General features: G+C 44.6%; 1 protein-coding gene across 2 annotated transcripts in view; it reads right to left on the bottom strand.

Annotated features, from left to right (window-relative positions):
• Positions 1-15,489, bottom strand: part of crebrf (CREB3 regulatory factor) — an 80,819-nt gene that overhangs the window by 54,179 nt on the left and 11,151 nt on the right. The gene's annotated exons all lie outside the window — the stretch shown is intronic.

Genomic DNA, 15,489 nt, shown 5'->3' with positions numbered 1-15,489 from the left:
TGTGTTCTACTTAATAAAACACATTTTAATAACTAATACCCAATGTATTTTGTAAAGGATATAAATATTTAATGAACAAATAATTAGCTGATGTATGAACAATTTTTAGAATTCATACATCATAGATTATGAAAATACACATATAAAACATCTCTTTGGCAAGATATAATTAGGTTCCAGTAAAGAATAGTTTTTCTCTCCAAGATTACAAATCCTTACAATAATGCATATTTTGAGTCAACTAGTAACACCAAGTCAGAAGCTTGCGCTCAATTTTCATCATGCATTTAAAATTATTATCTACAATGACATTTTACCACAACAAAGAAATGAGGTGCTGTGTTGTTGAGATCCATTATTTCATTTTTGACGATAAACCTTGGAGCCAACTGCATGCCCCAATCCAATGGATGATCTCCAAAGAACACCATGCTGGTCAACACTGCCAAAAGACTATCTATGCATAGATCACTGAATGCAATGCCCGCATGTACTTAGTTGATACCTGTATCCATGTACTAAAGGCCACAACATCCATATCTCTGTAATTATAAAACTCTGATCTTACGTGTGTGTGTGTGTGTGTGTGTGTGTGTGTGTGTGTGTGTGTGTGTGTGTGTGTGTGTGTGTGTGTGTGTGTGCGCGCGTGTGTGTGTGTGTGTGTGTGATTACATCTTCTGGAAAAATCGACTCGCTAACGGTAAAATGTTTACATATTCCGGTAGAGATTTATCCCGTGGACTCCAAAGTTGTCTTATCTGAGAAATTCATGCAATTTTTCTCTTGTTATTAATCAAAATGTTCACAATTCTGAAAAAACTATTACTATTTGTGGTAAATGTGGAAAATTCCTTGTGTAGGAAAGAACTGCAGATGCTGGTTTAAATCAAAGGTAGACACAAAATGCTGGAGTAACTCAGCGGGTCAGGCAGCATCTCTGGAGAGAAGGAATGGGTGATGTTTCTTGTCGAGACCCTTCTTCAGACTGAAAATTCTTTGTTGTAATCTTTTTCAAGATTTTTGCCTCAACTCATTTTCCAGTATATCGAGAACTATATTTCCTAATTTCCTGCGACAAATAAAAAACATAACTGGCTCATTTGTCTTCCTCCATTATTCTTTAATAAAATGTAGATAAAAGTTGGTGGTGGGAATCTCCTTCAACTAGTAGAGTTGGTTTGGTGAAGATCCTTCTACTATGCGGTCAACTGGGGAGTTATTGGATTGACCCAGTGACAAGAAAAAAATTTGAACCATTAAACTGGCAAAAAGGTTTCAATCAATCACGATACGCTTTTTTAAAATCATGAAAACTGAGCTTCAGAGTTAAGAGTGTGAAAAGATTTGGTATATTTAAATGCGGAAATTTCAAATAAAAGGATAAAAATGAAAGCAGGAATAGATTATTCAGTTGCTCAAACCTGGTTGCAATTCAACAAAAATCAAGGTTAATGTACCCCTGGCAGAGCATCATCAGAGAAGACACCCAGCAACTGGTGATGTCCATGAATCTCAGACTTCAAGCGGTCATTGCATGCAAAGAATATGCAACAAAATACTAAACATGACTGTAAATACCTTAGTCTCACACAGGTTGAAGCACAAGCATCTTTATTATCTAGTTCATCATTACATATGCAGTACATCACACATTCAGTCTACTGCAGCTACTGCTAGGCAGCAGGCGAGTTCTTACACTATAAATCATATAATTAGGCGGAGTTATAATTACTAAGCATTCTGATTGACTAACATGCAATAGCCAATCTACATCTCTTCTTGTATAAATGAAAAAAGCAACTAAGGCATTTCAACCTATAAACCGAGTAAATAATAATGGTTAAACATAATAAGGGTTAAACATAATCGCCATATCTAATAGGTGGCTTGCTAACCCGCCCGGTCCTCGTACAGTATGGGGCTGCCTAATCAACCTTTTCCTCCGAAATGTTGAGGGCTGGGGTAGGTAAATCCGCGTGGGGATTTGGGGAGAGATCGCAGGGGAACCTGGGGTGGACCGTTGTGGGGATCCTGGGGTGCCGGTTACAACAGGGGACGCAGGGACAGACCGACGCGGGGAGTGGGCGGACCCGGTAGCGGCAGGTGCTGGAACGGTTGCAACAGGCTTGATTTAAACTGGGGCATCAGAGCGGTGGGGCATCAGGACCCTGGGATGCCGGACGCCGTTCCTTCACAGGAAGGAGATGTTGACGGTTGCGTCTATAGAGGGCTCCATCGACTTCGACCAGGTAGGAGCGTGGTTCCTTAGAGGAGCCGTGAATGTGTCCCTGTTTGGTATGTCCTTTATCTGTTTGCAGTCGTACCTCTTGACCTTGTATAAGTGGTTTAAGTAGTTTGCTGGTCTTGTCATGACAGCGTTTCTGCGTGTCTCGATTAAACTGTACACACTTCTGTATTACGGCAGGGGGGCAGACTTTTGGTCGTAGCTGTTGCTGGGAGACAGGCAGTGGAGGGCGTGTCCGGCGGGACATCATCTAGATAGCCGAGAATGTTATCTGTTGCAATGTTTCGCAGGTTTAGCAGGTCCAGGTAGACGTCAGATTTAGCTAGATTGGAACGCTCCATGAGTTGTTTCGCGCTCCGAACAGCACGCTCGGCAAGTCCATTGGACTGTGTGCATTCCGGGCTGCTGGTGACGTGTTGGAAGTTTCACCGTTTTACAAAGTCTTTAAACTTTTGGCTGGTGAATTGAGTTCCGTTGTCAGTCTGAAGGCGAACTGGTACCCCATGCAAAGAAAGGTATACTTTCAGCTTTTGGATCACTATTTCTGAAGTGATTGTTGGCAGAAAGTCAATTTCAAACCAGTTAGATTACGAGTCCACTAACACAAGGTAGTGTTTCTCGTGCCATTTGAAGATATTGGCAGCCACTGATGACCATGGTAGAGAGGGAGCTGGCTGGGATATGGGGAACTGCTTCTGCTGATGGGGTGATTGACTGTTGCAGATCGCGCACGATTCTGTTTTCTCACGTATGTACTTGGTCATCCCGGGCCAGTAGATCATTTCTTTGGCTCTTTTTAGGGTGGCATCCGTGCCAGGATGTCCTCCGTGGACTTCCTCATGGTACTCGTTTCGCAAGGTTGAGGGAATGACCGCCTTGTGACCCTTGACAATGATTCCGTCCTGTAACACCAGTTCGTCATGGACCAGGAAGTAGGGTCGTATTTCAAACGGCGTGCTTGACTGCTTGTTTAGCCACCCGCCTCTTATGACGGAGGTTAGCAACTGTGAGGTTTTGGCTGCAGCGGTGTGTTCGGCAAGGCGGCGCAGGCGATCGATCAGTGGGCACAAACGAGACCTTCAGGACAGAGAATTTGGTCTGTTCAAACGGGTGTCGTTCACTGGTGGTGCGCGGGGCTCTAGATAGCGTGTCTGCGATGTGCATGTCTTTACCTTTTTTGTAAACAATGCGGAAGTCAAACCGTTGTAACTGCATCATAATTCGCTGTAGTCGAGCTGGGGCAGCATGGATAGGCTTGCTCAGGATGGTGACTAGTGGCTGGTGGTTGGTTTCGACCGTGAAGGTTTTGCCAAAGATAAAGTCTTTAAATTTTGAACAGGCAAAAACCACGGCAAGCAGTTCCTTCTCAATCTGAGCATAGCGTTGTTCAGTTTCAGTCAGGGTGCGTGAAGCGTAAGAAATGGGCATCACGTCGCCGTCGAAGGATGTTTGTAGGCATGCTGCGCCTAGCCCATACTTGGATGCCTCGCTGGTGATATTGACTGGCAGATTGAGATTGAAGAATGCCAGTGTAGGCGCGCTAGCTAGCTGTAGTTTTAAAGTCTCGAAAGCTCTTTGGTGTTGCGGGTATCAAGACCATGCATTGTTCTTGTGGGTCATTTGGCGTATGGGAGCAGAAGGTTCACTGAGGTTGGGAATAAACTTGCTCAAGTAGTTGACCATGCCGAGAAATCGTTTTGAAGGTGACGTCGGTTGGGACTGGCAGCTTGTTGATGGCTCAGTCTTTAGTGGATCAGGTTTTAATCCGTTGCTGGTGAACACGTGACCGACGTATGTAACTTCGGAGACTCTGAACTTGCATTTCAGAGGGTTGAGTTTCACATTAATGTCTCTGGCACGGTTCAATATCTTTTTCAGGTTGGCATCATGCTCAGTCACATCGCGACCGTATACTAGGATATCGTCAACAATGATGCACATAGATATTCTGCAAATAGTTGTTCCATTGCGCGCTGAAAGACTTCGCTAGTAGAGTTGATACCGAAGGGAATTCTTAAAAACCTGTAGCGGCCGAACGGTGTGGCAAAAGTTGTTAGGGCAGATGATGCTCGGTCCAACGGAATTTGCCAGAAAGAGCTTTTGGCATCGTGGACTGAGAATACTGTTGTATTACCAATCTGTGCCGCTACGTCCTCAGTGGTTCTCATCGGGTAGTGTTGGCGTTTGATTGCTGTGTTTAAATCTTTAGCGTTGATGCAGATGCGTCATTTTTTCTTATCTTTTTTTGTGGTGACGACCATAGTGGAGACCCAGTCCGGGGGTTCACTGACCTCGGCAATGACTCCGATGGAGATCATACGCTTGAGTTCGGTGTGTATTCTCTCCCGCATGCCATGGGGGACGCGGTGAGGTGCACGAACTATTGGGGTGACAGTATAATTTACTGTGATCTTGTATATCGTAGACAATTTGCCAAGCTTGTCGTCAAATAAGTCTTAATAGTTGGTTAGCATCTGTTGTGTTGGTTCCTCTGTCAAACAGTGTTTGTGGACAGCAGAAATAAACCAGACCCAGGTTGTGGCATGCATTAATGCCAAGCAAGGTTTCTGTTCGGTTGGACAATGTAGAAGATTAGGTTTTTTGTCTGCTCGTTGACAGTGCACTTTAAATCAGCTTTACCCAACGGGTGGAGAACATCCCCCCAATAAGCATGTAGGGTGGAGGAGTCTTTTATCTTGTTGAACTCTTTGAGTGACATTACGTTCACTCTGGCGCCAGTGTCGACTTTGGCATTCAAAGCTTTGTTATTGATTATAATGGTCACCGCAGGATCCATAATTTTGCCTGGGGAGCGCAGGTTTAGGGAAAGTACGGTAGAGTCAGTGTCTGTGATATCGTAATCATTCCCGTGGGAAGCATCGTCTTGTTCTTGGGAGTCAGAATCAGACAGCTCTTGTTGAATCAGGTGCAGATTTGTCCTTGAAGCAGTGCTCTCACGCGACCGACAACAATTAGCAAAGTGGTTGAGTTTCTTGCACTTATGACAGAATTGGCGCCCCCTATAGTGGAAATAGTTGCAGTTTTGGCATCTCATGGCAGGCACATTTGGACCTTTGCGGTACGCATTTAAAAATTTCTGCGGAGAATAGTTGGCTAGATTTACATTATGTTGCTGTTGAGGACTGTTGGCGTCAAAATCAGCTAACTGGCAACAGTTTCTGCCATTCAACATGCATGAATGGCTTGCTCTAAAGTCAGTTCAGCGTTCCGCAGCAATTCAGCTCGTAGCTTGCAGTCGCTCATTCCTCCCACAATTTTATCTTGCACGAGCTAATTTGTCAACTCACCGAAGCGGCACCGTAAGCTGATGTGTCTTAGATCGCGGATAAATCGTTCCACAGGCTCGTCAGTCTGTTGCTGTCGGGCAAAAATTCTTGTTCTCTCAAGTATGCGATTCGATGGCAGGTCACACAGTTCTCTAAACTTTCTCAGTAGAACTGCTGGGTTGTCGATAGTCTCAGACCATTCGCGTCGAGGTGTGCTGGTGCGAATTCAAAGGAGTCAGCGCAGATCATAGCTTCCAGACCCGCTACATTCAACAGTAGCGATGCCTTTAGGTCATCGGGGTCGTTTCGGTGAACGATGCGGATATAGTGAGCGTAGTCTCGCTCAAACATTCGCTAGCGCTCGGCTATATCAGAATCAAACACAAGCGGGCTTGGCTTTCGACAAGAGTTAGCCATGTCGTCAAAATCACTCACAAATAATAACTGATAAACAAAATAAATCGCGGTAAACAGTAGCGGGCTAGACCCGATTTTCTGACACCATGTAAATATCTTAGTCTCACACAGGTTGAAGCAAAAGCATCTTTATTATCTAGTTCATCATTAGATATACAGTACATCACACGTTCAGTCTACTGCAGCTACTGCCAGGCAGCAGGCGAGTTCTTACACTGTAAATCATATAATTAGGCGGAGTTATAATTACTAAGCATTCTGATTGGCTAACTTGCAATAGCCAATCTACAATAACTACTTTCATTTACATGACATTGCTGTGTCCCAAACATTATGGTGCCCTGAAATGAAGGAACTATGTATAAATGCTCCTGTAATTTCTACATGGTGAAACCAAAATGTATAAAAGTGCCCTTAATTAAAATCTGACAAAGGCAGTGAAGAAAGCAAATTACATGTTGGCCTTCATAAAAGTCACATTAGACAGGAAATGGTGTTGGGTAGATTGATGGGACTGAAGGCTGATAAATCCCCAGGGCCTGATGGTCTGCATCCAAGGGTACTTAAGAAAGTGGCTCTAGAAATTGTAGATGCATTGGTGATCATTTTCCAATGTTCTATAGATTCAGGATCAGTTCCTGTGGATTGAAGGGTAGCTAACGGTATCCCACTTTTTAAGAGAGGCAGGAGAGAGAAAACAGGGAATTATAGACCAGTTAGCCTGACATCGGTGGTGGGGAAGATGCTGGAGCCAATTATAAAAGATGAAATAGCGGCACATTTGGATAGCAGTAGCAGGCTCGGTCCGAGTCAGAATGGATTTACGAAGGGGAAATCATGCTTGACTAATCTTTTTTGAGGATGTAACTAGGAAAATGGACAAGGGAGAGCCTGTAGATGTAGTGTACCTGGACTTTCAGAAAACATTTGATAAGGTCCCACATAGGAGATTAGTGGGCAAAATTTGAGCATATGGTATTGGGGGTAGGGTGCTGATATGGATAGAAAATTGGTTGGCAGACAGGAAACAAAGAGTAAGGATTAACGGGTCCCTTTCAGAATGGCAGACAGTGACTAGTGGGGTACCGCAGCAATTTACAATATACATTAATGATTTAGATGTAGGGATTAAAAGTTACATTCGCAAATTTGCAGATGACACAAAGCTGGGTGGCAGTGTGAACTGTGAAGAGGATGCTATGAGGATGCAGGGTGACTTGGACAGGTTGGGTGAGTGGACAGATGCATGGCAGATGCAGTCTAATGTGGATAAATGTGAGGTTATCCACTTTGGTGGCAAAAACAGGAAGGCAGATTATTATCTAAATGGAGTCAAGTTGGGAAAAGGGGAAGTACAACGGGATCTGGGGGTCCTTGTTCATCAGTCATCTGGATCAATGGGACCTCTTTTGTGGAAGGTGCGACCTGTACAAAACGGATGGGTTGCACTTGAACCCGAGGGGGACCAATATCCTGGCGGGGAGATTGGCAAAGGCTACTGCGGAGACTTTAAACTAGAACGGTTGAGGGGAGGGACTCAAATAAAGCTAGTAGACAGTGTGTGAGGCAGGAGGCAGAGAAGGGAAGCACTCAGACCCAACATGTAGGGGGGGAAAGAAGAAAACAATAATAAACAGAGAATAAGAGGTGGTGGGGTTCTTAAATGCGAGCAGAGAGACAGAGGGGTGTACAATGGGGGTAAAAGCAATAGGTAGCAAGGTGAAAAGTAAAAGTGGCAGGCAGACAAATCCAGGGCAAAAATCAAAAAGGGTCGCGTTTCAACATAATTGTATAAGGGGTAAGAGCATTATAGAAACAAGCCTGAAGACTTTGTGTCTCAATGCAAGGAGCATTCGTAATAAGGTGGATGAGTTGAATGTGAAGGTAGCTATTAATGATTATGATATAGTTGGGATCACGGAGACATGGCTCCAGGGTGACCAAGGCAAAAGCTGAACATCCAGGGATATTCAATATTCAGGAGGGATAGACAGAAAGGAAATGGAGGTGGGGTAGCGTTGCTGGTTAGAGAGGAGATTAACGCAATGGAAAGGAAGGACATTAGCTTGGAGGATGTGGAATCGATATGGGTAGAGCTGCGAAACACTAAGGGGCAGAAAACGCTAGTGGGTGTTGTGTACAGGCCACCTAACAGTAGTAGTGAAGTTGGGGATGGCATCAAACAGGAAATTAGAAATGCGTGCAATAAAAGTAAAACAGTTATAAGGGGTGACTTCAATCTACATATAGATTGGGTGAATCAAATTGGCAGGGGTGCTGAGGAAGAGGATTTCTTGGAATGTATGCGGGATAGTTTTCTAAACCAACATGTAGAGGAACCAACGAGAGAGCAGGCTATTCTAGATTGGGTATTGAGTAATGAGGAAGGGTTAGTTAGCAGTCTTGTTGTGCGTGGCCCCTTGGGCAAGAGTGACCATAATATGGTTGAGTTCTTCATTAGGATGGAGAGTGACATTGTTAATTCAGAAACAGTGGTTCTGAACTTAAAGAAAGGTAACTTTGAGGGTATGAGACGTGAATTGGCCAAGATTGACTGGCGATTAATTCTTAAAGGGTTGACTTGACAGTGGATATGCAATGGTAGGCATTTAAAGATTGCATGGATGAACTACAAAAATTGTTCATCCCAGTTTGTCAAAAGAATAAATCAGGGAAGGTAGTGCATCCGTGGATAACAAGGGAAATCAGGGATAGTATCAAAGCAAAAGATGTAGCGTACAAATTAGCCAGAAAAAGCAGCCTACCAGAGGACTGGGAGAAATTCAGAGACCAGCAGAGGAGGACAAAGGGCTTAATTAGGAAAGGGAAAATAGATTATGAAAGAAAACTGGCAGGGAACATTAAAACTAACTGCAAAAGTTTTTATAGATATGTGAAGAGAAAGAGATTAGTTAAAACAAATGTAGGTCCCTTGCAGTCAGAAACAGGTGAATTGATCATGGGGAACAAGGACATGGCGGACCAATTGAATAACTACTTTGGTTCCGTCTTCACTGAGGAAGACATAAATAATCTGCCGGCAATAGCAGGGGACGGAGGAGATGGAGGAACTGAGTGAAATCCAGGTTAGCCGGGAAGTGGTGTTAGGTAAATTGAATGGATTAAAGGCCGATAAATCCCCAGGGCCAGATAGGCTGCATCCCAGAGTACTTAAGGAAGTAGCTCCAGAAATAGTGGATGCATTAGTGATAATTTTTCAAAACTCTTTAGATTCTGGAGTAGTTCCTGAGGATTAGAGGGTAGCTAATGTAACCCCACTTTTTAAAAAGGGAGAGAGAAAACGGGGAATTACAGACCAGTTAGTCTAACATCGGTAGTGGGGAAACTGCTAGAGTCAGTTATTAAAGATGGGATAGCAGCACTTTTGAAAAGTGGTGAAATCATTGGACAAAGTCAGCATGGATTTACAAAAGGTAAATCATGTCTGACGAATCTTATAGAATTTTTCGAGGATGTAACTAGTAGAGTGGATAGGGGAGAACCAGTGGATGTGTTATACCTGGACTTTCAGAAGGCTTTCGACAAGGTCCCACATAAGAGATTAGTATACAAACTTAAAGCACACGGTATTGGGGGTTCAGTATTGATGTGAATAGAGAACTGGCTGGCAAACAGGAAGCAAAGAGTAGGAGTAAACGGGTCCTTTTCAGAATGGCAGGCAGTGACTAGTGGGGTACCGCAAGGCTCAGTGCTGGGACCCCAGCTATTTACAATATATATTAATGATTTGGACGAGGGAATTGAATACAACATCTCCAAGTTTGCGGATGACACTAAGCTGGGGGGCAGTGTTAGCTGTGAGGAGGGTGCTAGGAGGCTGCAAGATGACTTGGATAGGCTGGGTGAGTGAGCAAATGCATGGCAGATGCAGTATAATGTGGATAAATGTGAGGTTATCCACTTTGGTGGCAAAAACAGGAAAGCAGACTATTATCTAAATGGTGGCGATTAGGAAAAGTGGAGATGCAACGAGACCTGGGTGTCATGGTACACCAGTCATTGAAAGTAGGCATGCAGGTGCAGCAGGCAGTGAAGAAAGCGAATGGTATGTTAGCATTCATAGCAAAAGGATTTGAGTATAGGAGCAGGGAGGTTCTATTGCAGTTGTACAGGGTCTAGGTGAGACCACACCTGAAGTATTGCGTACAGTTTTGGTCTCCAAATCTGAGGAAGGACTATTGCCATAGAGGGAGTGCAGAGAAGGTTCACCAGACTGATTCCTGGGATGTCAGGACTTTCATATGAAGAAAGACTGGATAGACTCGGCTTGTACTCGCTAGAATTTAGGAGATTGAGGGGGGATCTTATAGAAACTTACAAACTTCTTAAGGGGTTGGACAGGCTAGATGCAGGAAGATTGTTCCCGATGTTGGGGAAGTCCAGGACAAGGGGTCACACCTTAAGGATAGAGGGGAATTCCTTTAGGACCGAGATGAGAAAAACTTTTTTCACACAGAGTGGTGAATTTCTGGAACTCTCTGCCACAGAAGGTAGTTGAGGCCAGTTCATTGGCTATATTTAAGAGGGAGTTAGATGTGGCCCTTGTGGCTAAAGGGATCGGGAGAGAAGGCAGGAACGGGATACTGAGTTGGATGATCAGCCATGATCATATTGAATGGTGGTGCAGGCTCGAAGGGCCAAATGGCCTACTCCTGCACCTATTTTCTATGTTTCAATGAAAGTAAGCATGCAGGTGCAGCAGGCAGTGAAGAAATCAAATGGCATGTTGGCCTTCATAACAAGAGGAGTTGAGTACAGGAGCAAAGAGGTCCTTCTGCATTTTTACAGGGCTCTTGTGAGCTCACATCTTGAGTATTGTGTGCAGTTTTTGTCTCCCAATTTGAGGAAGGACATTCTTGCTATTGAGGGAGTGCAGCGTAGATTCACCGGGTTAATTCCCGGGATGGCGGGACTGTCATATGTTGATAGAATGGAGCGGTTGGGTTTGTATACTCTGGAATTTAGAAGGATGAGAGGATATCTTATTGAAACATATAACATTATTAAGATTTTGGACATGCTAGAGGCAGGAAACATGTTCCCGATGTTGGGGGATTCCAGAACCAGGGGCCACAGTTTAAGGATAAGGGGTAAACCATTTAGAACGGAAATGAAGAAAAACAAATTCACACCGAGAGTTTTGAGTCTGTGGAATTCTGCCTCAGAGGGCGGTGGAGACTGTTTCTCCGGATGCTTTCAGGAGACAGCTGGACAGAGCTCTTAAGGATAACGGAGTGAAGAGATATGGGGAGAAGACAGGAACGGGGTACTGATTGTGGAGGATCAGCCATGATCACATTGAATGGCGGTGCTGGCTCAAGGAGCCGAATGGCCTACTCCTGCACCTATTGTCTATTGTCTAAAGTGCACTTTAACCACATATGATTTTTTCTATTACACATCTCAAATTGTGGAGTACAGAGGCAAATAAATAAATGACCGGTCTTTGTCCCAAACATTATGGAGGGCACTGTATAGCACATGCCCTCAAGTCAAGAGAGAGTTGGAGAGAACTCTTAAAGATAGCGGAGTCAGGGGATATGGGGAAAAGGTAGGAACGGCGTACTGAGTGTGGATGATCAGCCATGATCACAGTGAATGGCGGTGCTGGCTCAAAGGGCTGAATGGCCTACTCGTGCACCTATTGTCTTAGAAACATCCTTGCAAAGTTTCTCTGCACTCTTTCCATTAACAAATTCCACCCCTTTGAGCCTTTGACTCTATGACAATCCCAGTTTATATTGAGAAAGTTAAAATTCCCTACTATAACAATCTTATTAGTCATGCAGTTACTTGCAATCTCCTGGCATATTTGCTCTTCTAATTCTTGTATGCTATTTGGGGGCCTATAGTGCACTTCTGGAAAGGTGATCATCCCTTTTCATTTCTCGGCTCCACTAGAGAGACCATCAGTAATGATATCTCAGACTACTGCCATGACATTCTACATAATCAATAAAGCAACATGCCCTCCCCTTTCACCCCCACCTCTATCTCTCCTGTAGCACCCAAATGACTTCAAGCATCTCACCTGTCTCCATCCTTCTTCCCTTTGCCAAACCCACCCATGTAGCACTAGCAAACCTGCCTTCCAGGATATTGGTCCCCCTTCAGTTCAGGTGCAACCCATCCCTCTTGCACAGGCCACCTCTGCCGCAGAATAGATTCCAATGGTCTAAAAATCGCAATCCCTGCCCCCTGCACCAACTCGTCAAGCATTCATCTATCCTATCTTTTTGTTCATACCCTCACTAGCACACAGCACCAGGAGTAATCTGGAGATCACTACCATGGAGGACCTGTTTTTTTTAAAATCCTTTTGCCTAACTCACTATATTAATTTTCTCATCCCTATGCTATTTGTGCCAACATGGGCAATGACTCCTGGCTGTTCACCCTACCCATTGGGAATGTCACGCAGCTGCTCTGAGACACCTCGAATCTGGAACCAGGGAAGCAACATGCTATCTTGGAGACCAAGCGCAGGCTCGGCAATCGTTTCGCTGAACACCTCCACTTAGTCAGTCTTAACTTACCTGATCTCCCGGTAGATCAGCACTTCAACTTCCCCTCCCATTCCCAATCTGACCTTTCTGTCTTGGGCCTCCTCCATTATCAGAGTGAGGTCCAGCGCAAATTGGAGGAACAGCACCTCATATTTCGCTTGGGCAGTTCACACCCCAGCGGTATGAACATTGACTTCTTTAACTTCAAATAGCTATTGCTTTCCCTCTCTATCCCCTCCCCCTTCCCAGTTCTCCCAACAGTCTTACTGTCTCCGACTACATTCTATCTTTGTCCCACCCACTCCCCTGACATCAGTCTGAAGAAGGGTCTCGACCTGAAACGCCACCCATTCCTTCTCTCCAGAGACATGCCTGTCCAGCTGAGTTACTCCAGTATTTTGGAGACTCAATTGCTCCACAGAATTTCCTGTCCACCTCCCTCATTGATGAGTCTCCTATCACTGTGGCTATCCTGACATTAGCTTTCCCTGCCCTGCTACTCACCTTGACGGGCAATCCTCCCTCCCCCAACAGTTTCCGAAAGTGTATATTTGTTTTGAAAGGGAATGGCCACAAGAGTCACCTGCATGTGTAGGAAAGAACTGCAGATACTGGTTTAAATCGAAGGTAGACACAAAATGCTGGAGCAAATCAGTGGGTCAGGCAGCATCTCTGGAGATTCCTTCTCTCCAGAGATGCTGCCTGACCCGCTGAGTTACTCCAGCAGTTTGTGCCTACCCCGGAGTCACCTGCATTCTGTCTTTTCCCTTTCCTCATGGTTACCCACCTACTTTCTCTGGTACCTTACATGTAACCGAACCATATTGAGAACGCGGGTGCCACAGCCCCTCGCCAGCCGTGAATGCGCACGCGTGCTTGCGTGTCTAACCACCTCACTACAACTACTATCAATTAAGCTCTTATTCTCCCAGACTATCCTGTGATCATCCAGCTTCAGCTTGTTAAGTTTTAAAGAGCTGCACCAGGACACAATTCCCACAGTTGCAGTGATCGGGAACACAACCAATTTCCCCGACTCCCCACATCCTGCAGCAGGAACATTGCATGGCTGCTCATTTAGTAAATTCTCATCATTCAACCTATCCAACTTCTGCATTTTGAAATCTCCCACTGCTCAGACACTGAAATACAGACTCCATCAATTCCACTGCTGCTTTTTGAGCGCATTCATGCATGTGCTTCCACAGGGCCGGATTTAGATTCCACTTGTGAGGCCCCTCCCAATCCTCCACCCCCACGACTAGAGGAAGATGGTCCACCAGATTGACACCGATTTGCAGCCGAGTGTGGCCAATGAGATAAGGGGCTGGAAAGCTGCGATTATTTATTTATTTGTTTATTGCCAGTGCTAGTGTCGAGTTATTGGCTTAAAACACTATTATTCTGAAATGGAGGGCAAGGAAAATTACAGAAGGGTTCTGTAGAGACCACAGGGCATTGTGATAGCATATGTAAGAAAGTCCTATGACAGTGTCAAAAATATTATACACCTTGCAGGGCACTCACTTAATTTTTTTTCACTGTTGTCAGCCGGGCAACCTTGGTAGCTTTTTAAGTTGCCAAATGACAGTTTAGATGGTCATTTAAGATGGCTTGCCTGACGCTTGCGATAATGTGCTCGGACGATGTGCGTAGTTACCAGTCGGAATTATGCTCAATGAAGCATTCACATATTATTTCTGCTACAAATAAAGTCACAAACTAAACATATTCACCAATCAAGACATGATATATACCACAATGACATGCAGCAAAATTATAATACAGTATCTCAACTCTTTTTACACTTTGCAATGAATGCAATTTCTATTATTTCTTTCCACTTCCAAACAAAAATGTGGTTGGATTATTCAGCGTATGATCAACCTCGGTGAGACCAAGCGCAGGCTTGGCGATTGCTTCGCACAACACCTCCACTCGGTCTGCAATAACCAACTTGATCTCCTGGTGGCCCAGCACTTCAACTCCACATCCCATTCCGAATCCGATCTTTCTGTCCTGGCCCTCTTCCATGGCCAGAGTGAGGCCCACCATAAATTGGAGGAGCAGCACCTCATATTTCGCTTGGGCAGTTTACACCCCAGCGGTATGAACATTGACTTCTTCAATTTCAGGTAATCCCTGCTTTCTCCTCCCCTTCCCAGCTCTCCCTCAGCCCACTGTCTCCGCCTCTTCCTTTCTTCTTCTCGTCCCTCCCACCCTCACATCAGTGTGAAGAAGGGTCTCGACCGGAAACATCGCCTATTTCCTTCGCTCCATAGATGCTGCCTCACCCGCTGAGTTTCTCCAGCTTTTTTGTCTACCCATTCACACAAGTTCTGTTATCCGACTTTCCTCACAGAGACAAGTTAACCTACAAAGCCAATGCGTCTTTGGGATGTGGGAGGAAACCCACACGCTTGCAGAGAGAATGTGCAAATTCAACACAGACAGTGCCTGAGGACAGGATCGAACACAGATCTCTGGCGTGTGAGGCAGCAAGTCTACCAGCTGTGCCACTGTATTTTGTTTTCCAATACACAAAAAATTATACGTTGATAACTTTGGTTACCAAAAAAATGAAAATATCGATTTTCAGTTTTAAATCTCCAAGTGACGCTAAGTCCCCCTTTACAGCTACTGTATGTTTTAATTAAGTTCAAGACTATGGGGCAGTACATTGGCCATAAAGTTGCTGCCTAAATGTGCCAGAACCGGAATTGATCCTGAATATGGGTGCTGTCTGTATGGATTGTGCTCCTTTTCCCTTTGATCGCATGGGTTTTCTCTGGGTGCTCTTGTTTCCTTCCACATTCCAAAGGTGTGCAGGAACCTATTTCAGACCCAACCCAAAACGTAATATTTTCCTTTTGACCAGAGATTCTGTCTGACCTGTTGAGTTACTGCAGCTTTTTGTGTCTATCTTCAGTTTAAACCAGCATCTGCAGTTCCTTCCTACACACGATACTATACGATAGAACTTTATTAATCCCAGGAGGGAAATTGTGTGTGT

Source organism: Amblyraja radiata, chromosome 11 (assembly GCF_010909765.2).
Source record: "Amblyraja radiata isolate CabotCenter1 chromosome 11, sAmbRad1.1.pri, whole genome shotgun sequence".
Classification (NCBI taxonomy): domain Eukaryota; kingdom Metazoa; phylum Chordata; class Chondrichthyes; order Rajiformes; family Rajidae; genus Amblyraja; species Amblyraja radiata.
This window is presented reverse-complemented; position numbering and strand designations above follow the sequence as displayed.